Here is a 6,638-nt window from a genome sequence, read left to right on the forward strand (position 1 = left end):
TCACTAATTACCTTACAAATTGCTTGATTCTTTGTTCACGGTAGAGGCCCCCAACCAATCAATTGGTTAAGCATGTTGATGGAGCCACTAATGGGGATTGAAGAAAGAGGGAAGCTCCAAAAACTAGTGAATTATTAAATGAATTCACAGTTCTTGGCTTAGGTGGAGTAGAGTAACGATGCATAAACACTATATATTTTTCAATAAGGGGGAGGCTTCTATTTATAGGAAAAATTGAGCTCCTAACCAAACAAACTGATTCTAGAATTTTCTAAATCAGTTTGGTCAATATTTGACCATTTTTAGGTTAGTTAAGCTAACTTTTTGGAACTAGACTTGAATGAGGAGAGAGGAGAGATGAAATATCTCAATTTTTATGAGTTTAAAACTCATTCAAGCATGTGAAATATGCACCTCTTTTAAAGAACTCCCCTTCCTTACGTATGTGTCATAATGGAATCATTTTAATATTGCTCATAATTTTTTACTAATAAACCTTGTACATTTTCAACTCTTCATCTTATGTGAGCATTTACTCATTTTTGGATACCCAAAATATCTCATATTTTTAATATTGTTCATAGTTTTTTACTAATAAACCTTGTACATTTTCAACTCTTCATCTTATGTGAAATATGCACCTCCTTTAAAGAACTCCCCTTCCTTACATATGTGTCATAATGAAATCATTTTAATATTGCTCATAGTTTTTTACTAATAAACCTTGTACATTTTCAACTCTTCATCTTATGTGAAATATGCACCTCCTTTAAAGAACTCCTCTTCCTTACATATGTGTCATAATGAAATCATTTTAATATTGCTCATAGTTTTTTACTAATAAACCTTGTACATTTTCAACTCTTCATCTTATGTGAAATATGCACCTCCTTTAAAGAACTCCCCTTCCTTACATATGTGTCATAATGGAATCATTTTAATATTGCTCATAATTTTTTACTAATAAACCTTGTACATTTTCAACTCTTCATCTTATGTGAGCATTTACTCATTTTTGGATACCCAAAATATCTCATATTTTTAATATTGCTCATAGTTTTTTACTAATAAATCTTGTACATTTTCAACTCTTCATCTTATGTGAGCATTTACTCATTTTTGGGTATCTTCTTTTACAAATTGGATTTATCTCCTCCCTACACATGGATTGATGCTATTGGCCCATAGGAACCTTAATTGGACCATAATCCAAAAATTTCTGAAAATCTAGACCCTTAGACTAAGGTCCTTTATACCCATTTCCAATAAATTCTAATTGCACATTGGAAAGTTCTTTTTGAATTTCTGTTTCAGGGGAACTTATTTTAATAAGATGAGATAATTTTCTATCCAAAAATATTAAAAATCTGAATATTCTCTCTCTAGAATATTTTCTCTCTCTAGGTTAAAACAGTTAGAAACAAGGTCTTTATATTTATGAAGAGGGATTGATTACAGGGGAAGATACTAGACATCAAAAGGGGGGTTGGGGGAGGAATCTTACATTCTATCCCACTTAAAAAACGCAAGATGTCCTCATCTCGCAAACTGGGATAATTTCGCAAGATGCACGAATTATGAGACTTAGAGAAAAATTTAAATCAAGATTAACCACCAAGAAAAAGTCTCAAAGAGAGCAAGATTCAAGATAAGAACAAGATTTAAACTTTATTCATTCTCGGAACTTATACAGTAAAGATAGAAGAACTCTTTACACTTCCATAAGCCCGTCCATCATATGATCACAAAAGCAGCACTCACAAGCTACGCATGTATAAGGTAACTCATCTATGGGAATAATTCTGTTGGTTATTGCCGCACCTATCTCAGTGGTATGAGGTGTTCTAACAAAAGGACCTCTGAGAGGTAAGCCAAAAACGGGGTAAAGGCATATCTTCTCATGAGGAAGAAAACATGCCAGTAAGAAGACTCGCTCAGAAAACCCAAGATGTCTTGATCTCATGACGCAGTAGTATCGGGGACCCAAACCCAAGGCTTCGATAACCATGGCCAAGCGGACATTGTTACGAAAGTGCTGCTCACCCCAGGGTGTTACCCTAGTTATGTCTTGATAGGTCCGCCATTTGGTCTGAGCTACAAAAGTTCCTAGGTGAGAAAAAAGTGAGCGCTCATACTGTTCAATAAAATCTTTCTTCACAGACTCACTTGCGTCTTGAAGGTGAGAAATCATCATGGATAAAACTAATTCCTGTTGCCAAGCCATGAAGGAGATTAAGAAGAAGGGAGATCGATGGAAGTAATATTACTGTGAGCGACAGGTAAAAGTCACGACTTATATAAAGGAAGGAGCTAGCGTAACTTAGAAGCCAACGGTATCTTGTCACTGAAGTTTTACCGTCTTTCCATGATTTGGGTTTGGCACATATTTCTATGAAATACATTAAGAACTTTGAGATGAGGAGGTAAAAGAAGCTTGTAGGCTAAGTCACCTACTTTCATTGAATTCAGATATAAGGCTCACAATATCTGGGAGATAAGTTCTTATACTCCCCAAGAGATAAAGAACTTCTTTTGGGCCGTACTCGAATGAAAACCAAAACCTTGGTATCCAAAACACCGATTTTCACTTCTGAACTCATTGTTCTGAATCCTTAAAACAGCGTGACTCCTGAGAAGTATTCTAGGGAAAGGGTCTTCCTTTTTTTAAACCGAATCTTTCTTTTATTTTAGAGAGGGAATAATTATAAGATCAAAAAGGGAGATTCTTACTCCTGTATACCTCGAAGGCAGGGGAGGAATCTTACATTCTACCCCACTTAAAAAAGTGCGAGATGTCCTCATCTCACCAAGCAGAGGACAACTCTTTTTCTTAAGATCCAATTTATTCTAGGGTTCCTTATATTCTGGTCAACCCAACAGAATATGGGGATAAATATCCCTTATATAGAACTCATCATTAAATAACAATTCATTTCAGATCATATCATTCATATCTTTAACACGATAATGGTCCATCAGATCGAAAATTTTTCTTTCTGAACATTCCTCCACGGGAATTTCAGTCAAGCAAGTTTTCAATTTGTCATCCCTTAACTTGATATACCGAGTCAAGTGTTAACAGTAGCACTTTGACAGCACAATCCACTAATCTCATAGTGATTTGCTGAAATCACTATCATCATTCCAGTTATGAATATCATCACAGGGACTCGTCCCATTCATCCTCATTGAGGTTTTGCTCAGCTTATTACACTTCAACCAATTTTCAGGGATCATCATTTTTCAATCAGAATCCAAATCAATTCATCAATTCTCAAATAGAATTAAAAATCATATCAACCACATTCGAATTCATCATCTGGATAGCATTAACGCTTATAATTTCAAGTCTTAGATTTACTCATATATATTGTCAGTAAAGAGCTACAGTTATACTCTCGGTATATACGGATAGTCACGGCCCTTGGAATTATAAGGTAAATACCATCATGTCTAGGCCTCAAGCAAGTCAGGGATTCTATATAATTGCGGTACTTCCATCTGAAGACCCAATTACCAAATTACGAATTTCAGTTTGAATATCAAATTGTATGAATTATATCACACAATTATAACCTTTTTGTGCTTCTTGATAAATTTTTGACATATTTGGATTCTCAGTTGATCTTTATTAGCCAAATGCTCGATACCAACTGTAAGATCCCTGTTCCCACCGCGCAACGGATTCGGGGTACTAGCAACGGAAGTAGCACTTCTTGCGCGAGGCAGGGTCCCACACTCGGGGCCTCACCCACGGATATCCAGATAAGAGACTAATCCGTCGGTTGTTCTAAAACCGAACCCAGAAAAACTTCCTTTACCGGAAAGCACGGGTGATTCCACCAGGATAACTTTTTACTCTAACGTAGTCAAGATCATTTTTGATCTAGCTGATCCAATTGCATCTACAAGATACTTGATCAGATCGAGGAAGAAACTTGCACTTGGATCATTGGGATCAACGCTTTTTTCCCCATTCAAGAGGCACAGCCGTTGATTCCTATCCATAGAACAATTACTATCCGGGATTTACTCCATCTATCGTAATAACAGAAATTGAGTCTCGATTTACGGATCCATCAGTCCAGCCTAACCCCATCCAGTCCCATGGGTTAGCCAACCGCCCAACCACTGTAGTGATGGGATCCAGTTTGGAATTTGGTTAGGTTTTGTCCCGGGTACCAAGGAAAAGAGTTCCAAGGCCCCCTAGCCGGAAGTTCATGCAAACATAAAACTAGCCACACCACTTACACACCCAATATGAAATTGCCTTTTCCTTAGCATGAGCTAACTTTAAAACAATCCTTTAATGAAACCATAGTACCACTGATCACAATCTTCCAATTTATCCAGTTGATTCATAATTTCCCATCATTCCTTCATCAGAGTATCTATGGCATCATTGGCAACTAGAACGCTCACCACCTGTCCACACAGGGGCCTTTTCAATAGTTCCTAGCCCATAATACTCGGCAATATAATCATTTATAAAAATCAAGATGGACTCTTGTTGAAGATCAGCAAGATCAACCAACAGATCCATATAAAGAGCCATGGACTCATCCATTGAAGACCAGCAAGGTCAATCAACCAGATCCATGCCCGGTTTCACAAAACAACTCTTATTCCTTGTTCCAATATCTTCCTCGACGCACGCGTGGGTATCCTGGGCGACCCAGAGCCCGAGCACCGTATGGTCAGCACCCTCTAGGATCCTTCGCAGGTGACCTAGCGCTTCACTCATAGGCCGCTTCCTTGGTCCCTCATCCACCGTACCGGAAGCTCACCATTTTAATCGAACCGAGGCTGGTCAAGACCTCGGCCAACCTTGCTACGCGAGACGTCCTCCATTGACTCTCCGTCAGCAGTTGCAACTTTATCAGTTAGGTCTCCACGACCTTAATCACAAGACGGTCAAAATGCTTTCCCAGCATTCTTGACATAAAACAGCCATTTACAAACAGCATTTACAAACAGTTTACAAATACAATTTCTATATTAACTCTCATTTTTCCACATTATCCCTCATATAATCCACATTACTTATTCCACATTCCATTTATATGTGTACTCATCCAATCACATCATTTTTCATCTCTTCACTTCAGATTCCTTCACATCACATATCATATATTCACATCCATACATCCACATCCACATCCACATCCACATCCACATCCATACATCCACATCTACCTGCTTACCTCCATTTTCACATCCTCATTTATACATCCACATCCCATATCCACATTCATACATACACATCCATATCCACATCCATACATCCATACATCCACATGCATACATCCACTATCACGTCCTCATTCATACATCCACATCCACATACATACATACATCCACATCTACATCCATATTCACATACATCCACATCCACATTCCCATTCACATCTATACATCCACATCTACATCCACATACATACATACATCTATATCCACATTCCCATTCACATCTATACATCCACATCTACATCCACATACATACATCCACATCTATATCCACATTCACATACATCCACATCTATATCCACATTCACATACATCCACATCCACATTCCCATTCACATCTATACATCCACATCTACATCCACATACATACATACATCTATATCCACATTCCCATTCACATCTATACATCCACATCTACATCCACATACATACATCCACATCTATATCCACATTCACATACATCCACATCTATATCCACATTCACATACATCCACCTCCACATTCCCATTCACATCTATACATCCACATCTACATCCACATACATACATACATCCACATCCACATTCCACATTCACATCTATACAGCCACATCTACATCCACATTCACCTCTATGCATATACATCTTCATGCATACATCCATTTTCACATTCATACATCCACACTCATCTTCATGCATACATCCATTTTCACATTCATACATCCACACTCCCATCTCCACATCCACACATCCACATACATACATCTCTTATCGCATCCTATCCCTTCCCATATCTATTTATAGAATATAAGGGAATTCTTATATTTGATATAAAATTTCTTTACGCATCTAATTATGCATAAATTCAATTTAAGGATACTAACACTTTCGAAATAAAAATCAACCTTTTATGCATCTTCCTATGCATAAATTCATTTTAAATGAGAATGACACTTTGAATTAAAATTCAATCTTTTATGCATATTCCTATGCATAAATTCATTTTAGATGAGAATGACACTTTTGAATTAAAATCAATCTTTTATGCATAAATTCAATTTAGATGAGAATGACACTTTTGAATTAAAATCAATCTTTTATGCATCTTCTTATGCATAAATTCAATTTAGTAGGAATTACACTTTTAGAATAAAAGAATTTCTCTTATGCATCTAATTTATGCATAAAATCTATTTATGATGAAAATCACACTTTTAGTATAAAAATATCTTTTATGCATAACTCTATGCATGAAATCCAATTATGATAAAAGTAACATTTTTACAATATAATAATCATCTTTTATGCATACCTCTATGCAAGAATTTCAAATGTGATAAAAGTAACACTTTTACAATAAAATAATCATTTTTTTTCATATCGCTATGCATGAAATTCAATATGCTAAAAGTA

This window comes from Cibotium barometz, chromosome 32, assembly GCF_041138505.1.
Source record: "Cibotium barometz isolate CiBa-2024 chromosome 32, ASM4113850v1, whole genome shotgun sequence".
In the NCBI taxonomy this organism is placed as follows: domain Eukaryota; kingdom Viridiplantae; phylum Streptophyta; class Polypodiopsida; order Cyatheales; family Cibotiaceae; genus Cibotium; species Cibotium barometz.